Source organism: Theropithecus gelada, chromosome 3 (assembly GCF_003255815.1).
Source record: "Theropithecus gelada isolate Dixy chromosome 3, Tgel_1.0, whole genome shotgun sequence".
Classification (NCBI taxonomy): Eukaryota; Metazoa; Chordata; class Mammalia; order Primates; family Cercopithecidae; genus Theropithecus; species Theropithecus gelada.
Window position 1 is genome coordinate 76,001,186 of NC_037670.1, and position 27,130 is coordinate 76,028,315.

Genomic DNA, 27,130 nt, shown 5'->3' on the forward strand with positions numbered 1-27,130 from the left:
TAATAACAGTCTGAAATCTTTTCAAGAGACAAGTGATTTTAAATGTCTGGTTTACAGTTGATTTTCTTCCATTATGTGTTTCTGAATAGGCACTGTGTTCATTGCCTAGAGCTGCTGTAACAAAGTACCACCAATGAGGAGCCTTCAGACAACAGGAAGTTATGGTCTCGTAGTTTTGGAGGCTACGAGAAAGTTATGGTCTCCTACTTTTGGAGCATGGCTTACAGGGCCTTGCTCTGTCTGAAACCTGCAGGGGAATCTTTCCTCGCCTCTCACGGGTTTCTGTTGAATTGCTGGCCATCCTTGGCATTCCCTCGCTTGCAGCTGCATCACTTCAGTCTCTGCCTTTGTTGTCACGTGGCCTTCTCCCTGTGTGACTGTCTTCGTATTGCCATCTTCTTATAAGGACACCAGTTATACTGGACTAGGGGCCAACTCTGCTCCAGTATGACTGCATCGTAACTAATTACATCTACAGTGGCACTGTTTCCAAATAGTGTCACATTCTGAGGTACTGGAATGAGGACTTCAGCATATCTTTTGGGGGGAGCAAAATTAAACCCGTAACCGGTGCTAAAGATTTGTTTAATATAGTTCTTTTCCCTGCCCCTAGAAACTGCCAGAAATAAAACAAAATCTCCCAACATTTAAAATGCCAGTGATGTCCCTGTGCCTGAATAAAACTGAAGTAGATCCCTGGGAGAACCCCCTAACTGAGGTGAGGCAGTGGGGCCCAAAAAAGAAACTACAATAAAAGGAAATACCATATTTTCAGTGCTTACTCTATACTTAATCCTGTGTTAAGCACATTCTTTTTTGAATGTATCTTCCCTCAAATCCTAACAGATATCTTTAGCATTTCATATGCTTTCATTTGTAAGCAACAGAAAACCAAACATTAATGGTCTCTAAGAAGAAAGTGGGCCAGGTTCAGTGGCTCACACCTGTAATCCCAACACTTTCGGAAGCCAAGAAGGGAAAATGGCTTGAGGCCAGGAGTTTGAGACCATCTCAGGTAACATAGACCCCATCTCTAAAAAAAAATACAAAAATTATCCAGGCATGATGGTGCACACCTGTAGTCCCAGCTACTTGGAAGACTGAGGCAGGAGGGTCACTTCAGACTGGGAGGTGGAGGCTGCAGTGAGTCATGATTGCACCATGGCACTCCAGTCTGGGCAACAGAGTGAGACCCCCATCTCTAAAAAATAAAAATAAAAAATTGAGAGAAGAAAACGTATTGGCTCTTTAACTGGAAGCCAGACTAAGGTAGAATTCAAGGCCAGCATAATCCAGGGGCAGTAGCCCATTTCCCCATGATTCCCTGGGCTCTTCCCTCCTTCGTGTGGCAGTTTTATTGCTCAGTGGCTAGTAAGGGGGTGGCAGTAATGAGGGACATCTGCACACCACATCATCCCATGGAAGAGACAGGGCTATCTTCAGAACGTGATCCCAGAAGGATCAAAAATACTTACAGAAACACTGAGTCCACCCTCTGCTTGGTCCTTGGGGCTTGAATTTGTGCCCACTCCCTATTTCTGAACCAAATACAGTACCAGTAAAAGGGGTTGCACTCAGACCAATCAGAGCTACCTCTGCAGGTGGGTGCGGTGGTCAGCATTCACTCAGGTGCTAGGGCTGCCTGGAGGGTGAGTGGACACCTGAAAAAAACAGGGTTCTCTCAGGAAGGAGGAGGGGGCAATCTTAGGTAGGCAACCAACAGTATCCACTGCAGGAGGCCCAGGGTACAGATGAAATCACTTAGATTTAGGGAATCGCTCACTTCTTTCCAAAATCACACAGCTTGTGTTAGATGAACATTCAAGAACAAATGGCTTTGACTTTGTCTAGCATACCACCACCTATTCTCTTACTGGAGGGGCCAGCCATTTTCCTGGGCTTTTTGGAATAGTAGTGTAGTCATAGCTTATTAGAAATGGCCTTCAAAACCCTCAGCTGTGCACCTTGTAGTAAGATCATCAATAGCCTCAAAATGTGTGTGCCCCTTTGAATGAAAATGCTGTTGTGGTGTCATTGAGTGTTTAGAGAGGATTCTGGGGGTGCCTGTGCTGGGAAAATGCCCCACCTGAATAGACAGCCTCAGCAGAACCGCTCGTTAAATTGTTTGCCTCCTTTTGTGCCTTAATGCACTTTGATCAAGATATCAGATAGGTTGCATCATCAGATAAGGATGTCAACAAAAAACAGAGCTGCTCTCCTCAACTTTGCCGTTAGGCCAGTAGAGTACTAGTACTTTTTTTTTTTTAGAAGGGACAAGGCTATATTAGTCTTTTACATGTGGCTGATAAAGATATATGCAAGACTGGGCAATTTACAAAAGAAAGAGGTTTAATGGACTCACAGTTCCACGTGGCTGGGGAGGCCTCACCATTATGGCAGAAGGTGAAAGGCACATCTCACATGGCAGCAGATAAGAAGAGTAAGAGCCAAGCAAAAGGGGTTTCCCCTTATAAAACCATCAGATCTCGTGAGACTTACTCACTGGCACGAGAACAGTATGAGGGGAACCACCCCCATTCAATTATCTCCCACTGGGTCCTTCCCACAGCACGAAGAAATTATGGGAGCTACAATTCGAGGTGGGGTTTGGGTGAGGACACAGCCAAACCATATCAAAGGCATACCCAAACAGCCTCTCAGGAAAAACTTGCAGTGGTGGAGACCACGGTGGTCCTGATAATGTTGTTCACAGTAATAGCAAATCTCCCAGATGGAAGAAAAATTTTCCTGTGTCCCTGGCATCTCACTCAAGTGACGAGAAATGAAGAGCAAGCTTCCTCGGCTTAGACCTTGGGGACAACGTGGGTCCTTGGCTCTAACCTGGAGTTGAACTCCTTCTGTGCATTTTTCTTTAGAATTTCTGTGGCCCTTGGCTATTTAAAGCTTTCTCTAGTGTCACCAGAAGAGGATTACAAAATCCAAGAGTTTTTCAAGGACATTTTCTTTAGTGAGCATCTGACTTCTTGTCAAGGAGAAAAAAACTATTTTGCCCATTATTAACCTTCATGCTAATTGTTTCTTTTTTCATCTCCTAATCATCAAAAGTGCATGTTTTCATTTCCATTTCAATCATTTCAATTATTTGCATCCAAAGCAGAAACAATCCCAATGTTATTAACTTTTGTAATGCCCAAAAGTACACAGCTGTGAGCCCTACCTAGCCATGCCTGAGGGTTCCTGTTTCCCTGGGAAGGCACCCTCAGCAGGTTTGGTCTCTGAGCTGTGTCCAGGGAGAAGGGACTAGAGTGTGGATGGTGTGAAACCTAGCGCTCCTCCCTCCGTGCAGAGCTGCCAAAGCAAAGGCACATATTGTCAGCCCTTGCCTCACTTTCCAGAGCCACTACCCAGGCCACTCTCTTCCTGAGCCTTTTAGGAAAGCGTTGCAGCAACCTCTCTCATTTTCTTGGTTGGGGAAGGGCTGAGTTAAATTGGCCAGGCATGTGACTTGTCATCCACATTGCCCTAGTTCGCCAAAGTCCGCTTCTTACCATCATGGCCCAATCTCTGCAAGAACTTACTCTCCCTTGCAAATTCCCTCCAAAATTGTGACTTACCCTCAACCCAGCCCCCTTTGCTTCATTCCCAGAGGGGTCTCTCCAACCCCACAAGCCACTCAAAGCTGCCAGGATCCTGCTGGGAGAGCCTACATTTCAGACCTTCCCATACCAAACCCTTTCTTCAAAACAAAACAAAACAAGGGCTTAGAGGAAACTCAGTAAATAATTGCTGTACAGCAGAGCTGTTGTCATTCAGATGGGAGGGGCAACTTGAAGTCCTGCCCCTTGGCACTCCAAGGTGAGCCCTGCCTCTTTCGAACACTGAAGATCACAGACCTGAAGTTACACGCCTGCAGCCATGAAGCCTCAGGCCTGCTGCCTGTCTGGCAGGTGCCTCAGTGCTACCTGCCTCTGATTCTCCTCTCCAACTTCTGCCTGCTCCGCCAGATTCCCCAGAACTCCCTGAGTTGTCATGTGTCTGGAAAAATCCCACAGGGTTGCCCTTCATCCCACAGAGATGCAGCCTCTTAGCAGGAGAGCGTTGCACACATCCTATTGCCCTGGTCCTAGACTTCTGTCCTCCCAGCGCCCCACACCTCTCACTCTAGGGCATCCAAGCACAGAGAGTATTTCACACAGAGCATTTAAAGTGCTTCTCATGCAATTGTGATTTCACAGCTCACTTCTCACCTTAGAGGCTTAGCAGGAACTATTATTCGTCTTCCCATACCAAGTTCCAAGGTAAGAGTGGAGATGTAAGCCCTTGTGGATCTTCAACTAGAAAATGACCTGGACTTGTTAGAGAAAGCGACTAGTTCTTCCTATCTGGGGCACCTTGGACCAAATGGATTAATATCCTTAAAAATGCCATTGTACACTCTGTTCCTGTATCATTTTAGCTGTAGAAAGTTAGTGACACTGTGAAGAGTCCTATCTCAGCAAACTTGGGGTACAGTGATTCCTCGCCTACAGCCTGGAGTCTCATAGTCTTCTCAAAGCATGGGTGAGTGGCATAAAGGTACTGTCTAGCCCCATGTGCTCTGAGCTGCTTTGAGCAGAAGTTAACTGGTCCAAAAGGACACCTCGTTGTCGCTCTATCATAGCAGTGCGGGATTGTGATTGAGAATGGGACAGAAGTGATAGCTTCACATCTTTTCAAAGTCAGTCTCTACGCTGAGACTCTCTGAGCCCTGGCTGGAGCACCAGCCCTGGGAAGGCTTCCACCCACTGTCTCTGCAGCACCCCAGAGGATCTCAGACATGGACAGCAAGCATTTCCCACTCATCTGTTGCCTGAACAAACATCTAGGGAGCTCTTGCTGTCCGGGCACTGAGCTTGGACACTCAGTGATGAATGGAGCACACAGAGGGTATTGCCAGCCTGACAGAGCAGGCTGAAGAGGTACAAGGAGCCCACATCTTGGAAACATCCAAGAGTCTAATGGATATTAGAGACACAGAATAATGAAATCAGATCTCATCTTTGCTCTGTGTCTGTCTCCTCTCTGATCCTCTCAGCCTGCTTTTTCTTCAGTTACAGAAGCATAAGACTCCGTAGAACCTTCCAGCTTTGTTTCACTTAGTTCACTTAGTTTGTTTCGCTTCCTTTGCATTGTATTCTCCCTGCTGCCCTTGCCCCGACAAGAGTAAGCCACAGTCAATCCTTTTCTGAAGTACAAAGACTTCATTTAGCAGGGTTTGAATTCAGGACATTTTTTCATCCATACATTTCAAGATTCTTAATTAGAAGTAGATAGACTCCTAAATCTAACACGCTTTTTTTCTCCATTCATGAAACAGGAAGTGACAGAAGGGTATTTAGCTCATTGCTTTCTCTTATCACTTATCACCCAATCCTGAATTGATTTTCATTTGTCTCCTAGTTAATCAGAGAAATCCTTGAGACAGAGAAAAGAGAAAACTAATACTTTTTATGAAGGAGCCTGAGCCAGGTACTGTGTGGGAGCCCTTCCCTGTGTGTGGACAGGAGCCTTCAATGGTGTCTAGTAGTTGCCCTTCCCACAGCTATACTCAGTGTTCTGTGAATGAATGAATGAGGTTAACCCTCCAAAGAACAGATCATCTTACACCTCAGCATGTGTTTTAGTATCTTCAATCTTTAAAGTCTTGTGTGTAGTTTCTGGTTACCTGAAACAATATATTATGCTGAGCTTTCTGATTTGCTTACATATCCTTAAAGAGAGAAAGATATACACAAAAGATCCCAGCACATAAAATTTGCTCAATTAGTGTTTAATACACACAGATGGTTATTAAGGGAAGTCTGTAGCTAGGGAATACCATTCTCCCTTTCGTGGAGGTAACTCCACGTGTGCCCAAGGTTACACAGCTCAAGCATTGGATTTGTGTTCAGGTTGCATGTATTCAGGACCCACCATGTGCTGGGTGTGCCACTGGGAACTGGCCACGTGCTTATAATTTAATACTACAACAACTCTGCAGAGTATATATTAGTGTGGTGATTAGGGAGATGATGAAACTGAGGTCTTTTTTTTGAGACAAAGTCTCACTGTGTCGCTGCCAAACTGGAGTGCAGTGATACAATCTCGGCTCACTGCAATCTCTGCTCCCGGGTTCAAGAGATTCTCCTGCCTCAGCCTCCCCAGTGGCTGAGATTATAGGTGCCTGCCACCATGCCCAGCTGATTTTTGTATTTTTAGTAGAGACAGGGCTTCACCACATTGGCCAGGCTGGTCTTGAACTCCTGACCTCAGGTGATCCATCCACCTCGGCTTCCCAAAGTGCTGGGATTACAGGCGTGAGCCACCATGCCTGGCCTGAAACTGAGGTCTTAAGAAGAGTTTTATTTAAGGCCACAAGTTTTTACACCACAGGACCCTATTCCAGTAGCATCCATTACAGCTTAAGCAGCTAGTACTGGTCCTGGGAGACTGACTCTCTGGGATAAATCCCGAAAAGCTGCCTTAAATGTTCTAAAGGAAGCACATTTTATTCCAAATTTGTATCCATCCTTTTCACTCTAGCATGGTGCCCAATAAGCATGATAGTGACCAAAGCTTTCATTTTATTAAATTCTGCATTATTTTAGAATACATTTCTTAACTATCAAATTGACAAAAATGGATCAAGTGCAATAGGAAAGGAAGAAACTGTTATCCATTCTGACCCCTTTCGAGGACTGATGGAGAAAGATAGGAGACTGAAGGTGCTCATGTTCTCACCTCAAAGGTGAGTCTGAAAAGATTCACTGAATTTTTCTGCATGCCCCCTTTGTGCAGAAAGAGAGGAAGCATGTCTTTCTTACCCTTGAAAACATGCTTTGACCATTTCTGCACTTGCCTTATTGGAAAACAGTTGCAATTGTGAGCGTGACACGTTTGGAATGATAGACTTTCTCACTAAGGGAGGGAAGCAGAGTCAAGTTTATTTTAAAAAATCAGTGAGGTGGTTCTAAAAACACAGCATTAAAAAATGAGGTGCCTGAGCATGCTCTGTAGAAGATGATTTTATCCTATCTTAGCGGGTATTTCGATAATGACTACTCTTGTGAGGAGCAATGCCCCTGGAATACAGGAGTGAGTAACAGAGCACAGCCTGTGACTTGGGAGGCTTCCCACTAAATGCAACTCGGAAAATTAAAACCATAAGTAATTTTTTTTTGTTTTTGTTTTTGTTTTTGAGACAGAGTCTCACTCTGTCGCCCAGGCTGGAGTGCGGTGGCCGGATCTCAGCTCACTGCAAGCTCCACCTCCCGGGTTCACGCCATTCTCCTGCCTCAGCCTACCGAGTAGCTGGGACTACAGGCGTCCACCACCTCGCCCGGCTAGGTTTTTGTATTTTTTAGTAGAGACGGGGTTTCACCAGGTTAGCCAGGGTGGTCTGGATCTCCTGACCTCGTGATCCGCCTGTCTCGGCCTCCCAAAGTGCTGGGATTACAAGCTTGAGCCACTGCGCCTGGCCAAGCATAAGTAATTTTAATGACAGCCTAAGAGAAATGAACCTTCAAAGGTTAGGAAATTGTAGTTTTCATTGGGGGAATTGCATGGAGTTAGACTTTCTACTCTTTTTATCTTAAAAAGGCACATCGAAAAATATTACAGTATATGAACATGGAATAAAATTCACTGAATCTGCCATTTGGAAGCAAGATACAGCTTTTGAATTAGCCCAACATTGGCTTGCTATTGATTTTATTAACATAACTACATTGGGCCCAAAAAGCCACCTAACCATTTCTAGACATGTCCAGAGGGCGTAAACATTCCCTGGAAAATAGTAGCTTGCCCATGGGCTGGAGAGACCCGCACACCAGGGTAGTCAGTTCGGTTGCATTTTATACAGGTAACGAGCTCATGACTCCTCAGTCACTGGATGTGTTTCCCAGCGCTCTGTGATTTGGGTCGACCAGTGCTCCTCACAGTAGGGATGCTACCTAATGAACAACGTAATCTCTAAACATAATTTAGGGCCTTGTGGAGATGCATTATTTCATTAGGCCACTTGGATCTCATGGAGCAGCAGACTATTCATTTTCTCAATTGCTCCCAAAGGGGTATGCAAAGCTGATGAACCTCTTTACTTATACTTTGGGAGTAACTCATTGACCGGACAAGCTCTGGCTTGTTTCCAGGGGACTCACTTGGGAGTGATGGTTTTCAAGTGCATTTGAAAGCCAATACAACAGATTTGACCATCATAGACTTGAATATATAATATTTTAGTATACATCGCTAGCTACTTTCACATTGTTCTGTTGCAGTGACTCTAAGACATACTCTATAAAAACCATCAGCTGCTTGACCCATTCATTGTTTATTTTTTCAACAAGTATTTTATGAGTGCTGACCATTCTGAACTGGGCCACAGTAAACACCGAGCTGGAGGACCATAAAGCGTGCTTAATAAAGGTTTGGAGAGTGGCATATTGCCCCATTAAGAAATATTTATATGGTCATTTTAATCTCAACTTAAATAGAAAAATTTTCAATCTGCTGCCTTGATGTGTATTTACCTGTGCCTTGATGTGCATTCCATCACATCTAATGCCTTGATGTGTATTTACCAATGCTTTGATGTGCACTCCATCAGAAAACTCAGATTTGGGAGGCAGGAGACGTAACAGGGGAGTGACCCTAGGGAACTAAGAGGAGGTGGCAGCACTTGCACTTTCATGTGGAGCTTGACCCCACTTCTATGTGGATGAAAGAGTCAGTGCAGTGCTGGTGGTGCAGCCAGCCTCTGGACATCAGGAAGTAAGCCCGGCAGGAGTCCATACCCCAATCTGTAGCTGCCTAGACCAAGGTAACCCCATTAGAGGCAGTACTAGAGAGTATGGGCTTTGGTTCTTGCAGAGTCTGCTACTTGCTAACCAGGTGCCCCGAGTAAAACTCTTAACCTCTCTCAACTGCCCTTTCTTAGTAATCCCCGCTATTAGGGCAGATGCAGCCCGTAGCTCAGTGGCTGGCCAGATAAAACTTCCATAGGTGAAGGTTGCCCATGGCTAGTGAGGTCATGCTGCTACCAGTCCCTCCTGTCTTTCTGGTCCCTCGTTGTGGGTGCACGTGCTGTGCAGCTCTTTGTCTGTCACATGCCATACTTTAGTACATTCTCACCATTCAGAAAAGCTCCCTTTCACACTTAATCTAGTGGAAGAAGATCCCTAGCTCCTCAGCAGGACCGTGTGGTTCCCTGAGGCCTCTCCCACAGCCCTGGTGGCTGGGATGACTGACTGCACTTTAGACCATAGGTAATAATCACAGTCTGGCCTGGGAATGGGGCTGAGAGTTTACTCGGCCTGCTCCTTCAAGATGAGCATTATTAACCAGGCAGTGGGAACCAAACAGGGCTGAAATAGGGGTCGGTGTTATCTCTCTGTTGCAGGGTGTCACTGCCCCTGATGCATTTCTTGTCAGTGCTTCTTGGAATAGAAGGGAAAAAAACGATGGTGTAATATACTATTCTTATCAGAGACTTCACTTTTCAAATACAAAATGCCATTTGTGTGTCACTGAGGCTGTTGTAATTGCCCTCTGCACCTGATTTATAGATGGTTCTTTTTGCCTGGTTACGCTAAATGATTTGCTTAAAGTCTTATTGATTGGATGGGGAAGGGTAAGCGTTGCTGTTAAGGCCCTGTTGAGTCAGTGGGAAAGGAGGCAGAAGGAGATTTAGAATGTCTTAAAATAATCCTATTCTTGGATAGAAGTGCAGGTGGCAAGAGACAGCCAGCTTTCTGTTTTCTCATGCAGAGGGAAGATGCACTTACGAATCCTGACGTTAATCCTGAAGCCTCACTTGAATCAAAGGAGTTTATCTTCTTGGTTAACAAGTGACAGATAAATAAATAAATAAAACTTTTGAATCTTCTTTTTCTCTCATTTGCCTTTTAGGATTTTCAGAGATTTACTATCACCCAAAGACAGTACTAAACCACAAAGTGATAAATTTTGGATTTCTGAACAGAGATTGACTGGCATGAATTATTAAGATTATCCCAAGGCTGGCTTCCAGAACTGTTGCAAGATCAATCACCTATTTACTGATATTTGAACTCCCAAATCTCTTCCCCTTGAGCCCATTACTGTAGTTAAAATGACAGTCCTTGGAAGTAACCAATTTATTTAAATATGTAAATAGCCCTTGGGCCCCTGTCAGTCATTCATACTCCAGTATGAACTAGTTCCTTCAAGTTTAATCCCTAGAGTGATGCTAAATGTATAGGGAGGGGTATGTGTTTTACCATAAACAAAATAGTGTGGGACTGTCTCCCAAAAGTAAGGCTGAGTATGGAACCACTGTGTGGTCCCCAGTTCTGGGCTGCCTTGTATACTGTAAGCTTTCAATTCTGCTACTCTGACTCTTCACAAGGGAAAATTATAGCTTACTTCTTGGTGTTAGTGTGAGAATCGGCCTAGGTAAACTCTAGAACTCTACTAGCACTAATTTAAACAAGGATTTCTATATGTGGGCTTGCTGTTGAGCAGCAGATTGTAAATTATATTTCATGGAATAAGTGTTCAAGATACTGTTAACAGGCATAACACGTAAAAGTGTTCTGTTGCCCAACAAGTTCGAGAAGCATTAGGTTAAAGAAACAATCTTGATTTCGCTAGTTGTTTCTAAATCTCCAGTACTATATATCTTTTACATTCTTCCTTGTTCATTAAACTCATTTGTTAAGGAATGTCTCTTGAGGCAGGGATAGCATAGTGATTAAGGAATTTGGAGCCAGACAATCTAGGTTCTTGGCGTGGCCCCAGGCAAGTTGCCTCGGTTTTCTCATCTGTAAAATGGGAATGATAGTATCTACTCCTAGGGTTGTTGAGACAATTCAATGAATGCAACCATATAAAGCATTTTAAAATGTCCCTAATGCATGCTAAGTTCTCTAGAAGTGTTAGTCTTGTTATATTTTTTGAAACCAAAAGGCTGAGTATCTTTTTAAATGGTACTAATCACCAAGAGACAATTCCCATAGGAACTAATCTTATCAGGCTAATTATTGTTTGCTTTAAAAATAAGTTATGGGGATTTTAATTTTTCTCTAACATGTATGGAATTAGGAAAAAAATTAATACAAAAAGCAGAACACATACTAAATTATGGGATTCTGTTGCATTAGAAATATAGAAAAATGTAACTCATGAATATCAAATAGGAATTGAAAGAGGCCTCTGAGCTTCAGCAATGAGTTACTAAATGGAAACACTGGAGTACCAGATCTTATGTTATTTGCAACTCCATATATTAAGAGCACACCTGAATGAATTGTCTCTTAGGGTTAGTGTAAGACACTAAGTAGCTGGATTTTCTTTCTGTCCTCTTCCTCCTCACACTAAGGGAAAAAGGAGGAGAGGGGAAGGTTTAGTCATATGGGTTTAAGTACAATTCTGAGTGGATCCCAAAGCTGGAAAAGTTAAAACCTGAGACTCCAACCTCAGTTGGAGGGGTCACCTCTCCCATGGGACTCTAGTGGGGGTCACACAAAGAACTGATTTGCCCTAACGCTGCCATACTGAAGAATGAAGAAAAAAAATGCCCACCTAGGCTTAAAAATTCAAAGCCAAATTCTTCAGGAGGATGGGAGTTTAGTGAGGTCTGAGTCCTAACCTTGTCACTAACTATATGTGTGATCTCGAGTGAGTCACTCCAGGCCCAAGCCTTGTTCTTCACATGTAAAACAAAGGGACTATCTGCGATTGTCCTGAGACTTATGAAGCAGAGTAGAGATGAGGGTGGACTCTCAGTCTGGAATTTGGAGTTCTTCCCTTCCTCCACCCCTTTGCCTCGGGCAGCTGGGATCTTCCTTATGTAACATGTTCAGGAAAAGGAGGGCAGGAAGGTAAAAATATTACCCCGCAGTTATAGCCAAGCTGGGACCGCACTGGGTTCTGGGGATGGAAGAATGAAGATGAAAGGGACTTGGAGGGAAATGGGAAGGAACAGAGCCCATGTAAAATCGAGATTGATTCCTCCGGACCTGGGCAGTCATCTGTAGTCAGTCCTCGGTGTCGCTGCTGGGTCTGTGGCTGAAAAAGAGGCTGAGGGGGTGGTGCTGGGGGATAGAAGCATCCATCACCATTGCTCAGAGTATTTAAACTTCCAGAGATTGTCATTAAACAAATTTCTGCTGCAGCCTGGCAGCCCTCACAGACATTTGTTGGAAGAAAATTACGAGTAGGTGATTTGTCGGAGGTAATAGCCAGGCTGAACTCTGGATCCTTAATGGCATTTGGACCTTTTGCCTTTTTAAAAATTGCTTGTTAAAAAATTCATTTTCCAGCCTGTCGTTGCAATTAGAATTGGAGGGATCAGGGCAAAGTGAAAAGAAAAGGACGAGTTGCTGGGCTTTCAGGCCCTGCATTGGGGCCCAGGAAAATTGAAATGGGTTGGGGGCAATATAGGGACCCAAGGAATAATGGGACAGGAGAGACTCTGCTCATAAGGAAGGGAGGCTTTCCTGGAAGTACCTGGTCATTACCTGCCAGGAATAGCATCCTTTCATAAATTAAGGTCTTATCTTTTGTGCAGCAGCCAACCCAGATAGGCCAAGGCCAGACACGGCACAGGGAAGATCTGAGGGGCTGGGAGCTATGTATAGATTGCAGGGCTGCTCTTCCCAGACTCTGGAAGCATTCAAGCACTCAGAGAGTCACGAAAAAAATGATCGCTCTGTTTGTTCCTTGAAGTATAAAAATGGTTTTATTTTTAGATTATAGTGTTTTTAAAAATCTACTGGCAGTTGTCTTCAGATGCAGCCTTGGGAAGTGGAATGGTACAGGCAAGGGTGGGTGCAGGCAGAAGCTTTACAAGGAGTCAAAGGTTTCTCAGCCGCAGCACAGTGGGCATTCTGGGCTGGATAATTCCTGGCTGGGGGGCTGTCCTGTGCATTGTATGATGTATAGCAGCATCCCTGGCCTCTGCGCACTAGATGCCCGTGGCACCCCCGCCACCACTGGAGATAATCAGACATTGCCCTGTGTTCCCACAGGGGGCAAAACTGTTCCAGGTTGAAATCACTTCTCTATCCTCAAAGTCATCAGCTTTTTTTCCTCCATAGAATGCAAAGCGAGGGCAGAAAACACAACCTTTCCTACAGCTAGTGCATTGTTTTTCTTCAGTTTTCAGTTATTCCCCGAGACCACCAAGCTCTCTTGTGCCCACCTGCCTTCCAGTTGGCCAGTGCCACCCCCCCATGGGGGTGCTGTTCCCCTGCGTTCTCTGATGGCCTCCATCAGATGAAATGATTCTACATTCCTTCTCCCCCCCATAACATAATAAGTTTAGTGCACACTGTTCTTGTCATGTAATATTTGCATTATATTTACCAAATATATTTCCTTTAAGTAAAAGTTTGCCAAATGTGCTGCTTCAGCAGGAGAAAACACATTTTTACTCAGTGTTTCCATTTGGTTTTGTTTATGTGTGTTTTTTAAAGGCAGCGCCAAGAGGACGTACTCGTCCTGAGGTCTCTGGGGTTCTATTTTTTTGTACAGCATTGGTTTTCTTTTACACTGTTCAGTATTTGGGGTTCCAGAATGAGAACAAGGAGATATGCTCTGCCAGCAGGAGGGCCCTCGCTGGGAAGCACCTACATATCATGTAGGCTGGTAGTGATGCATACTGAGTGGGCACAGCCTCCCTCCCATGGATTTGCAAACCTCCCGCCCCCAGTTTCAGCACACCCCCAAAGAAGAATGAGAGGCGTTTCTCCTAGGAAAGGCAAGCTAAACCGTAAAGTCAAGGCCAAAGCTGTTGGGCAACAGTCAAAGATCTAAATGTTTTATAAGATCTAAATTTAGACTTTGGAAGTGGAGTGTGGTTGAAATGAGTGGTATTTAGAAGAGCAGTTGTTCTAATACACAGTTCTCATGACCTCAGCACTCCTTGTTCACAACCCTTTAGTGGCTCCTGCAGAATGAGTTCAGCCTCCTTGGCCTGGAGTGCAAGGCTCCTATAATTGCCCATAATTGCCTCATCACCAGTCTTTCCTCCAGCGAAGCTTCCTCAATGTTTGTGTTCCACACATACAGAACCACTTTCAGTTTTCTCGATGTGCCAGGCTATTCCACAGCTTTGCCTGGAATGTCCCTCTCTTCTTCCCTTCTGCCTGGAAATTCCTACTCATCATTCATGACCTACCTCAAACATCTCTTTGGTGCTACTTTTCTGCCTAATATCTATAGTATATTATAGTTCTCATAATCGATTGGAATTATTTATGTTCCTTTCTGAATTTCCAGTACATGATACAAAGTAGAAATTCCCTGAATGTAATTGAATGGATTAAGGCATGATCCTTATCCCACAGAGGTAATTTAGGATGTGCCATTCTTGAGAAGATTTTTTTAAAATCAGTTACTGAAGTTCTAAATTCCAGAAAGTGCCTAGAAAATTCTACAGTCTTCACCCAGCCTCTTCCTCTGGGGAAGGCCTAGATAATCTTAAGCCCACACACCAGGCCCTCTGATCCTGTGGATCCAACCAATACAAGGGTTTTTATCATTATTTTCTTCCTTGTAGGTTTTCAATGGTCATAGCTTCCTTGGAACTGTTTTCTTAAACTGAAATTGAATTTCCTCTTGACCTTTACTCTCCTACCTGAAGATATAACATTGACACACACTGTTTGACTGCAAGATGTGAGTCCAGTTTCAGAAGAAATTTCACTCATTGTTATGCTAACAAACCCATTAGTTCTATAAGATTGTGTTCTGTCCTATGAATTTGGTCTTTTTCCTCCTTTTCTTTAATTAATTAATTGGCATCTGAGGGATGCTAGAAAAGAAAAAATACCAAGGACCTCATAGTTCAGTGAGGTAGCTAACCCATCTAATAGTTCCACTGCCCACAGAAGGGGCTTCCATGGATACAGGTACTAGAATTTGAGAGAGCCGATTGGAGGGAGTGGCAGCTTGTGGGAAAGTCTGGACACAGCTTCCCAGATGAGGGACTGGGCTGTGACAGTGAGATCCCTAGAGACCAGTGGTGTGCCCATCCTCCATGACCACTTTGCTGGTGGTCGTTTCTACTCATCATCACCTTTAAGACAGGAGGTGCATTGAGAGACTCTGAGCACTTTCCATAGAAAACATGCCATTAGAATGAACTTTTAGGCTAACACTCAGCCATTATTTAAAAAGCTGTCATGAAAGACGAATATGAAAGGGCGGTTCTTAGGCCTTGATCGGTGCTGGCATCTGAGTGTAGCATCCACATGGAAACACTTAGGATTGCCTGGAACTCAGCCACCATGCCCCTTTGATGCCCTCCCGGCAGCAGCAAGTTAATTGTTAAGTCATATTCATTTATAAGACGGAGCTTGTCATTTTTTTTCTTTGTCTTACTTGTTTTCCTTCCTTTCCCTTCTCTGTCAAGTCATCTTTGGGAAGGTTTCTTAATTTGCAGAAAGAAAAGATCCCACAATCCAAGAATAAAACTAATTATAATGACAAATTGGCCAAAATAAAAAAAATGACAAATAATCTGTGGGCTGAAATTTTCCCAAAAGCCAAGAATAAATAAAATGTCTTTTAAAGTGCCTGGTGGAGGAGGCTGATAAAAGAACTCAATTATCTGTTGGTTTTTTTTTTTTTTTTTTTTTTTTTTTTGGCAAGTCTGTGATATCTGACTTTAAAAGAGAAAAAAGTGATAAAATGTTTAAGAGTATAAAATAAAATAGAAGTTCATGAGCTTTTGTGAATTTTGAGGTTGAGAGAAAATATAGTCTTAGTAAAAGAGCTAATGAATCTGTGGGTTTGCTTTCAAAAATAGCATCATTCCGTCCGCTTCCTCTCCTCTTTGTTAACTTACTTCAGTTGCACAACTAGACACCTGACCACCTATTGATTTTATTAGAACTTTAAACTGGTTTACTGCAAACAGGCACCATACTTTGTTTCCCCCAGATTTGCTTCATTTCCTTAAGGGATTAGAAAAAAACAAAATTAGCAAGGAGCAAATATTTAGAATTTCAAGAGTTTGACGGGGAATAGGGAAAGCTCCACAAGAAAAGAGATCTGACGGTGCCACACAGGCATACGCAGAGGGATCTTACCACTCTTAGGTATTATTTGACTTTACCTGGGCACTGTCCAATCTTTAAAGCCCAGCAAATGCCCCAGATGAGATCCTTCCTTAGAGAACTTTCACAGGAGACATACAGCCTTGAAAAATAAAAGACTACCATAATTGAGAGGTTTGTGCAAGGAATCCTATCCTAGCACTTTCTTCACTGAAGAGCATTTTGGGAGCTTTTCTGTGTGTATTCTAGAGAATACATTATAGTTAGTAAATGCCTACAAGTATAACCACAATTTTACTTGACTCTTGAACCAGGTGCAAGAAAGAGAACCTCTTCTACCTGTCAAGGAAATCACAAACTAGGTGAGAAAGGAGTAGTAGTCATAACAATAACAATAATAATAACATCAATAATAATAAGAGTTGTCGTTTTGCTTGCTGCTGTGTTTCTGATGCCAGGACATAAATGTCTGCTCATGGGTTTCACAATTTTCACAAGATTTTAGATACTGTTTTTGTCCTCATCTTACAGTTGAAGCAACTAAGACCAAGAGAGGTTTAATAACTTGCCTTTATCAGCTAGCTAGTAAGTGGCAGAGCCAGGTTCCAAAGGCAGAAGATTTGGTCCAGTGGGCCTGCCTGGTCTTGACCACAAGGCCACACTGCTTCTCAAGGACATTGTGTTGGTCCATTCAGACTACTGTCACAGCGTACCTTAGACTGGGTAATTTATAAACAACAAAAATTTGTTGCTCACAGTTCTGGAGGCTGGGAAGTCCAAAATCAAGGCACCAGCAAATGTGGTGCCTGGCAAAGCCTTACTTCCTGCTCCATAGATGATGCCTTCTTGCATCCTCACATGGTGGAAGGGACTAATAAGCTCCCTTGGACCTCTTCTATAACTTCAATAATCCTGTTCATTACAGCAGAACCCTCATGACCTAATCCTCTCCCTTCAAAGGCTCCACCTCTTAATATTTTACTGCACTGGGGATTATATTTCAGCATATGAATTTGGCGGGGGGAGACACAAACATTCAGACCATAGATGAAGACCTTGACACTGCTCATAGAGACCTATAAAAAGGATTTGGGGTGCATAGAGAAGAGAGTGACTTGTGGGAGAGTTAAGAAGGACTATTCAAGTAAGATGGCATTTCAGGAGACACAAGGTGGTCAGTCTAACGGTAGAAAATGAAATCAGCAGTAGAAAACAACATGGAAAATTCTGTTCTTAAATTACCATGTTGGAGAGGGATTTAATATGCTATGTTTTATGCCAGATTTTTTTAAAAGCCTTTCATGCATAAAACTATAGTGATCTATTTAGATTCATTAAAATATGTGCACATATATATGCATGAATCTCATTATGTGGATATGTAAATTAATGTATTGGGTGAGAGATTATATTTTAGAATATAAACCAAAAACCATGTTGTGATTAACTTTAAAGAACCATCTAGTTTTGGACATTGTGGCAGTTGTTTTTAATATCCACAAATCAGCTGAATTAGGAAACAAACTATATGTTTGGACTTCATATTTAGAGCTATATGAGGTCAGTCTCTTCCTCCAGAGGCACTGCCAGATGATGGTTGCTTGCATGGGGCAACAGTCCAACGAAACAATTAATCCAAATCTCATTCAGAGATGAGAAGCAACTCATTTCATTCACTAATTCATTCAGTTTCACAAACTCATTGACTCTTTTATTCAACAAATATTTTTCAGGTAGTTCCTAAGCCCTATAGTTGGCTGTGGGGCCTGGCCAAGGGGCATGTTAGCCAGAGTAGAAGAGGCAAGAGCTAGGTCTTGGTGGCCAGGCTGAAGGGATAAAGTGTGAGGTTGGCCCTTGCAGAAGAAAGTGATTGGACATGAGTCCAGACTAGAATACCCAGAGGAAAGAACCAAAGCATCCCTGATCCAGGCCACTGTTGATGTCAAAAGGGGTGGGGCTTTTGGCATCTCATAGGGAGTTCCCAGTCATGACACGTTATAGTTCTGAATGGTCCACATAATTAAGGCATTGATTAATTCCTTAAATGAATCAGGGGGAGGGAGATGGAAATGATTAGACAGGTTGTTTCAGTTGCAATCACATTAGCAATGGGGTTCAGGAAGGGCTCCCATTCTGATGGGAGCTTTTGATTGCAGAAACTCTTCCCCCTGAGCCCAGCATCCATCACAGAGCTTGGAAATACCAGCTGGAGTTTCATGAGCAATGGGGAATCAGAGCTTCTTTTAGGATACTTGATACTGGGTGTGCAGCAACACACTTGGATTGCCAGCAGCCTCCCTTCCACAGTTGCCAGGCCTACTCTGTTCTAGGCACTAAATGTACATTATTTAATTATCATAGCAACCCAACAAGGTTGATGCCATTATCCCATTTTACAGATGAAGAGACTTAGACCATAAACGAGAGAACCAGGTTTCAAACCCAGAGTTCTCTGACCCCAAAGCCCACATTCTTCCTAGTTTACTGTGCTACTTCTCCTGTGCCAGTCTGAGCCTCAATCACTTGCCAGAGAGGTTGGTTCAGGAATTTGTCAGGGATAGGCTGAAGTCTCAAAGTCTTCAGCCAGCATCTGAGCAGTGTTGGAAAAGGCTGAGACTCACACGATACTAAATGCTGTGGGAATAGTAATAGATATGAACGATTGTCCTAGTCACTATTAACCAAATGCTGGTTAACATGGAGCACATAGTGACATTCAACAGAGTTACATTCTCTGCCTTCTAGGATCTTGCAACCCAAGGTGCATATTTACTGGCTTGAGTATTGAGCTGTGAGAAGAAAAGTTGCTGTGTTTGTGCAAGTTATATTTATTATGGATGCTAAATTCCTGTAAGTTAGCTGAACCATCCCTAGAATAAAGTACTTTATTTTAGCCCAGGTGCCTACTGACTCACTGAATGAATGAATGAATGAATGAATGAAGGCATGCTTGCTTGCTCTTATAGATTAGCTCACTTGCTATGCTATGGGTAAACCAAAAGAAAAAAAAATATTTTTCCTTACCCCTTAAAGTGAGTCTACTTTGTTTTGTGGGAGGTAGCAATTTATAGACCTGTCTACACATTATTTTCTAAAACTCAAGTATTTTGGAAGAGCAGATGGGGTACCATACTGTATACACTAATCATATATTTTGAAATGTATTTCTTTTTGAGCAATTTGGTGACGCTTTATTTAGCAAAAGCCCTTGAAAGTTTCAAAAGCAACAATCCAAAGAACATGAGTGGCTGAGAGCACAGTGGACAGACAGACCCTCTGACCCAAGGCTAACGCTTTTCAAAATGTACTGTGGACCCTGGCCCTGGCCCTGGCCCCTCTGCCTCCTGCCCCTAGAGATGATGATACACGTTGTCACTGGGAGAGGGAATGAGTGGACTGAGCCTGATTATCTGAATTCTTTGTAAATCCCCTGGGTGACTGTGATATGCACCCAGGGTGGAGAGCCAGCCTTCCACACTCATATCTGAGTGCTACTCTTCATACCTCATTCTCTTGAGACTCTCATTTTCACTTATAAAATTATTAGAGAAACAAAGAAAGGGAAACTCTATCCCCTTTTACATTTTCTGAGAGCCACAGGGGGAGCAAATAGGTGTTGAGCACCTCCTACATTGCCAGAAGTTTGACTTATAGATCTGATTTAATCTGTAGAAGAACTCAACAATGTTTAAAGAATTTATTGGCCCTCAGATATGGAGTTGAGTTATGCATACTGCTCAGTGCGTAGCTTATTGTCACCCTAAGGCCATGCAAGACCCTCCTCTTATTTGGTTATTGTTCCTCTTCACCCCCATTCCCTACGCCCCTCCACAGAGAACCACCTAATATGCTAGAACTAAAATGAACGTGTGTCTTTACAAAATATATATTATTTTGTGTGTGTGTTTGTTTTAATTTACATAAATGATAAATCTCCATAATATAAATAGACTGTATAGAAAGTAAGAATGCTTCTTATTTTTTCACTCAACATTATGTTTTCAGATATATCTATGTTGTTGTATAAACTTCCCACATTTGCATAGTATTTCATTGTCTGCATTTATTCCATTTTGTTTATATCTTCACTAGTTGATAGACACTCAGCTCCCTGCTGCCACAAAGAATTCTGCAGCTAACATCCTTATTTGTGACCCTTGGGGACCTGTGTGAGGCTAATATCTGGCATATGTGTCCAGGAGTTGGATCCTGGGGTCCAGATATGATGTATGCCTCTTTAATTTCAGATTGTTTTACTTAATAGAAATGAATGAGAGTTCCCATCTCCTTACATCACCATTTGGTATGAACCACCTTTTGAATTTTCATCATTCTGATGTCTGAGAGTGACATTTAATTGTTTTAATTCTTATCCCTTGGATTACTAGTCAGCTTGAGCATCTTTTCACATACTTTTTACCCATTTGGATTTTTCCTTCTGCAAATTGCATCTTTATATCCTTTATCCAATTCTCTACTTTTCTAATATTCTAGGTGTGTTAAGCCCTTGTCAGTTTCAGAGGTTAAACTAATTCACTCCGTTTATAATTTGATAATTTATCAATAATTTCTTTTTTGAACAAAAATCCTTACAATTTAATGTAGATAAATCCAACAATTTTCATCTGTGGTTAGTGATTTAAGTATCTTTTTTTATGAAACAATTTTCCATTCAAGAGGATATCATTCCTGTTTTTGTGAATAAGGTAGTTATGTCTTATTCAGTATTATTGCCCAAGGTCACACTACTTATCTAGCAGCAGGATTTGAAACTATTAATAATTACCTGTTAATAAATTAAATCATGTTATTCACATTTTAAAAGCAACCAAGTATTATTTGCACTAAAAACATTTTCTGAGTTTTAATCAGAGATCTCAAAAAAATTGCATCCTGCAGCTTCTATCAGTCAGATTTCGCTGAATTTTCCTTTCTGCCCCTAAATTCTTGCAAAGTACCTCAAATTGCATTACAGCCAGGCTGGTTGAAATTACAGCTTTGGCCTTCATTAAGCTAATTACCACTTGTACCCAAATTGAGCCATTTCACTCCAATAACACTGTAAACCAGTCCTTCCTCTGTGATGTCTCTGCCTTGCCTAGGAAAATATGAAGCTGTTGTCAGAATTTTCTGTCTCCTCAGAGCAGGAGGTTTCCAGCTATTTCTCTAAGGAGCTCTGGGATGCAGCTCAACTGTTTGATAGGCAGTGTAAGAGGAACAAGGGTGGAAACTGGGGAACCAGAGGGAAGGCTGGGCACAGGTCCCCTCCTGAGTTTAACCCACACAAGTGTTGCCTTATTGGTTTTGTACTTTAGGCACTATGTAAGTCAAATCTATTGGAAAAGGGATTCTACTGCTAAAAGGAATAGGGGAGCTTGGAAGCACTGTCTTAAAAAACTAGACTACTTAATATAAACTGATATATTTTCATCTCTCTGCTCATGTTACATTTATATATAGTGCTTTACATTTTGAAAAACACTGTTACATTATTTGAGTTTATAAAACCTGATAAGGTAGGCATATCTCAACCACTATGGCACACTTTCTCACAATTTAAGCTCCATATCACAGAGTCTGTCCCAGCAGGTGGCTGAAGGGCTGCATCTCAGGAGTGTGGCAGGGATTATTGCCGACTTGGGTAGAAGCTGGACCTAGATGATCCCTAATCTCCCTGCTCATGCAAAGATGTCAGGACTGGAAATGACGAGAGAGGAAAGTTAACACCAAAAGAATTACCTAAACTAAATCTCCTGCCTGTTGGAGGTAGGGACGATGAAATTCCCATGTTTATGGAACACCTGTTTTGGTCTAGTCATCCAGATGCTGCCTTCCACTGAATCCTTACAGCAACCCTGGGAGAGAGGTATTGCTGTATCCATTTTAAATGTGACAAAACTGAACTTCATAAAAGTAAAGGGAAAAGCTTAGATTTGCTCCCTGAGCTCGCCAGCTCCCAAACCACTGTTTGTTCTTTCCACTCACTAGGATGACCCCGAATAAACACCACATCAGTTAGCCGCCCAGAACCTTATTTAGGCAGTGGCTGGGGAAGTTCTTTATAAGTCCTTCTGTCTCACATTGGGCATCACGTTGATGCTTGCATCTTTTCCAGTGCTCACCTCCTGCCTGGGGGTCAAGCTGCCTCATCTCTGGTTTCTGGCTACATTCATCCTCCCTATTGATCAGGTCACTCGCTGTGACTCAGCTGTTAGCATCTCTCCTGCTTTGATATCTTGGATTGCCAACACAAACCCATGCTATTTTTACTTTGCCTCAGAAAGGGAGATTGGAAGATAGCAGTCCAGCCTTCTGGTTTACCAAGTTGTTGATTCTTCTTGGCTTTCTCCATTCATTCATGAATTCTTTCTGTACTTCAAGCCGAAAAGATGTGTATGGCTGGAAAGCCCTTCATGGTGGATCCATCTCTGAAGCCTGAATGGGGGCTGAATGTGATCGCAGCTTTGGAGATCTTTGCTTTCTCTCTTCTGACTAGAATCCTTTACAGTATGAAATCACTCTTTCCCCTTCCTTAGATAAAAGAATAAACATATTGAAAAATGTGGCTGAGAAATTTTGTTTCAAATATGCATGTATTATGAGTAGTGTTCTGAGCAAGACAGAAAAATTACCAAAAATAAATGCATGTAAGCTTAGCCTTTTATTAATAAGGCTGATTGTTTAAGAAACCACTTGGTTAGTACCAGGCACAGTGGCTTGAGCCTGTAATCCCAGCTACTCAGGGGGTTGGTCAGAAAGATTGGCTCACTTGAAGCCACAAGTTCAAGACCAGCCTGGGCAATATAGCAAGACCCCATCTCTTAATTTTTTTTATTTTTTTTTATTTTTTTATTTTTTTTATTTTAGTTAGCAGGATGTGGTGGTGCATGCCTGGATTGCATCAACCCAGGAGTTCAAGGCTGCAGTCAGCTGATTATACCTCTGCACTCCAGTCTGGGCAACAGAGCAAGACTCCATCTCTTGAAACAAACAAACAAACAAATAAAAAACTGCTTTGCTAAATGAAAGCTGCATGGATTTCACAATTTGAATTTCTGAATTTCTGGAATCTTGCATTTTATACCAGAAGGCAGTTTACTCATGTGTGTCTGATCATTCTAATCCAATGGAGAGTTAAGAATGTACATTCATTTCGGCCAGGCGCAGTGGCTCACGCCTGTAATCCCAGCACTTTGGGAGGCTGAGGTGGGCAGATTACCAGGTCAAGAGATCGAGACCATCCTGGCCAATATGGTGAAACCCCATCTCTACTAAAAATACAAAAATTAGCTGGGCATGGTGGCCCACACCTGTAGTCCCAGCTGCTTGGGAGGCTGAGGCAGGAGAATCACTTGAACACAGGAGACGGAGGTTGCAGTGAGCTGAGATCGGACTGCTGCAGTCCAGCCTGGCAACAGAGTGAGACTCCATCTCAAAAAAAGAAAAAAAAGTGTACATTCATTTCATATAGTACCTTACATTTTACCAAGTGCTTTCATATGAATGATCTGTTTTACCTAATTACTCTATAGGGTAAATTTTATCATCTCTATTTCATATAAGCAAATTAAGTTGCAAAAAGCATTAAACTTTCTAATATAGTACTACTATAAAAAGCAAAGGACATTTTGTTTGCAGTCACCTAGGCCTAACACATATAAGTAATTTATTTCTTTAGCCACAAACAATACTAAGTTGATGAAGAAATAATACTATACTTTCGGAGAGCTGATTCATATGAATCGTCATTCAGCTGACACTCAGGTCAATATCAAGGAGGCAGGATTCATGGAATTAAACAGGGCTTCATATCATCCGTGTGAAGCCAGGGCTCTTATTTGTGAGCTGCTTTCCTTACCCTTTCCTTTCAAGATAGCTTCCTGTGCCTAGCTGCCACTAGCCAGTTTCAGTCAAAGCCCCAGAAACTTTCCGGAGGTAGAAAAACACACGTGCATGTTCACAAAATACGGCACAATTTCAGTTTTGTTTGTAGAACTTTCAAGTAATAATCCTTGCTTTAAATGGGACATGGAGTTTTAAAACTCCAAACAAATCTCTGAGCTGCCAAGTCCTATATTGAGAGACTGTCAAAGATCCTATCCCACTGCTGTATGATTGGAGGATTCTAGCTAGGATCACAGGCTTTGTTATCAGCACAAGTCAGTAGATGAGCAAACAATTGCAGTACGCAGAAACTATAGCATAGGGACTCATTTTAACTCTTGTATACATCACTCAGAACCTTTTCCTCCTGACCTTCTGCTTGGCCTGTTTCACAAACTTCTCTCCAAACTATCCTCCAAGGTGGGGCTAGCAGAACACATGTTCAGGCTTTGTTATTATTTATTGACTCCTGTGTGGCCTTTCTTGTCCCAATTCATTACATAAGGCAAAGATTCTACCGCAAGGACAGTAAGAATGTTGAACACACACTTGATCTTCCACTGTATCCTCAGCTTCAGTTGGTCAAACTCTGTATTCAGAACTCAACTCACTTTTGCTCTCACAGAAATACAAACATTCTGAAATTTTCACCTCCAAGTTTTGCCTCTTTCTACAAGCTGTATGTAATTTCCCGTGAAACAAACTTATTAAATACATTTTATTCCCCCATCTAACATTGCTGACATTCCTCTCCTCTAATACTATAGCCTTTCAGATCAACAGGGTCCCCAAACAGATACAGAGATATATTAAAGTTTTCTGTCATTTAGTATTTATTGGGTACTTGCTACATACTAGGTTTCTCTCGAGGAACCCAGTGTAATGAATGTGGCCAATGTGAATTTATAAATTACACGCAGTGTAAGTAACATAGCAACAGACCCAAAATTTCATGTTGTGCGTGCTCCACCATTCCTTATCTGATGGGGTGAGTCATTCACTTCTCGGCAATATCCCTCCGGAGCAGTGTGCTAAGTGCTTTGGAGATGGATCCTCAGATAAATCTTGACTTTGAGATACTTTCACAGCTTCACAAAGATACACAAAATAAACTTTATAGTAGAGGTAAAAGTGATACATGCCATACATATACAGAAAAACAGAGGAAACTAATATTTATTGAGCACATATTGTGCACCAAAAATTCTTTTCAACACTTTCACTTAATGTTATCTAATTTAATATTCCTAACTATGCTTGAGGCAGGTATTGTCTTCAGTTTACAGAGCAGGAAATTAAAGCTCAGAGCTGATAAATAACCTGCTGAAGAAATCATTGTTCCTAATACTCATGCTGTTTCCACTCTATATCGCTGAAATGCCTTACGAAAGATATCAAAATAATACAGTGAGGAAGAATATGACCCATTTAGTTTCAGTTTTCTCTCGACTTCATTGATCTTTTTCCTCCTTTCTACTACAGGTAAGTAGATACCTGAAACATCCTAAGGGGTTGGCCCTTAGCAACTTTAACGATTATGGATATTCTGGTAATTTCAAAAATAAATTCATTTGGATTTGGCCAAGCAACTCCCTCCTGTCTTTCTCCTATGATTTAGTACTCGTGTTGGAGGTAATTAACCGTGCTGCCTTTCTAGGCTGACTTTCCATAGGTATGCTATCCTAAGCATGGGCATTCCTTAAGGAGACTTGGGCATGGCAGCACCTTTTCTTGTAATCAGGGCCTCTCATACCCTTTTTAACATAACCACTGACAAACCCTCTATAGTATCCTTTCTTGGGTGGGAATTTTTACAGCTGCAGTACATCTATTCAGTATATCAGAAGTTGCTGGATATACTCACTAAATGACCCAGATTTCATCTTTCTCACAATTTAACACTTTAAATAAATGCCAGCAAGCTTCACTGCGTTAGAAAATTACTATATGTCTGAAACAACTTGGATATCAATATTTGTCATGTAGCCTTCCTCAGCGTAACATCTAAAGCAATACTTATTTAGCTGACGTACGTTCTCTGCATAGTGTTTACCCAACAGTCATCACTTATGTTTGCTCATGAGGTGTTGGGGTGACGAGCCGAGCTGCTGTATTCTCAGCTGGGCCTGGAGCCTGCTTAGTTTGGCACTGATTAATGATGTGTGGAGAGCAGACAGTTTGCAGAGCCACCTTAGAAACCCAGTTAGCTAAAGACAAATAGCTGAAAGTTGGCTGATAGGAGTGAGGGAAGTGGGCTCTTAAGACAGGAAAGTCATTTTGAGAGATACCAGCATGACTTTTGGTGATCCTAACTAGGGGAAGGGACAGATTCTGCAACAGACATTATTTTTGAGTCTGGCTTCTTGGTAGACACCCCGGGATCAGGTCTAAGGCATGTTACAGATGTATTTACAAAACAGCATCGTTTCTGTGCTTTGAGTTTCACCATTTAGAAACCTGCTTAAAGAGCTTATCTTCTTCCCAGTCATAACTTGAGACAAAATGCACTTTATACCAGTAAAGAATCATGAAATGTTCGTTTGGAAGCCCTTATGCCAAAAGAACAAGCATTTACAGCCTTGCTTTTTATTTACCAAGTGTATTTTACACTGGAAAAGGTTTCAATATGGCCCCATATAGTATTTATTTTGCCTTATGTCCTTCCTATGTCTCATTTTTCTTTCTCATTTCATTCACCTACTGTGTCATGTTGGTTTGGCATCCACTTCTTTTCTAAAATTGTATCTTTTGTATTTTTTATTCTTTAGGTGGGGCAATGAGGAAAGGACGCAAATATCTTGAGGTTGTAAAGATAATGTCTCAGCCCTGCTTAGGGTGCCGTCCTTTTAGTGGCATGGCAAAACCAAACACAAAATATTTTTTATTGTCCTTTCCAGAATAGATCCCTTTCTCCGTAGCACCATGTGGGTGGTTGTTCCTGGCAGAGAACTCCTTTCTCTCTCATACTGTAAGTTCCTTTGGCAACTCCTGACCAGAGACAGTAGCAACATCGATTTCCTAAAGATAAATAACCCCTTCTTTAGAAGGCATTTTCTCACAAGCTTATTCAGAATACTCAAGTGAGAAGTTATAAGGATGTCCAAGCCCATTTTGGGGGAAAAATACAGAGAGGTGAAAGGATGTGCTGAAGGTTACACAGGAACAATAGGACAAGAAAGACACAAAGCCAGGGAGGTGCCGGCTGTCCTCCTTACCTGATAATC

General features: G+C 42.2%; 1 protein-coding gene across 6 annotated transcripts in view; it reads left to right on the forward strand.

Annotated features, from left to right (window-relative positions):
• The window catches only part of ELMO1 (engulfment and cell motility 1), a 584,323-nt gene that overhangs the window by 499,687 nt on the left and 57,506 nt on the right, over positions 1-27,130 (forward strand). The gene's annotated exons all lie outside the window — the stretch shown is intronic.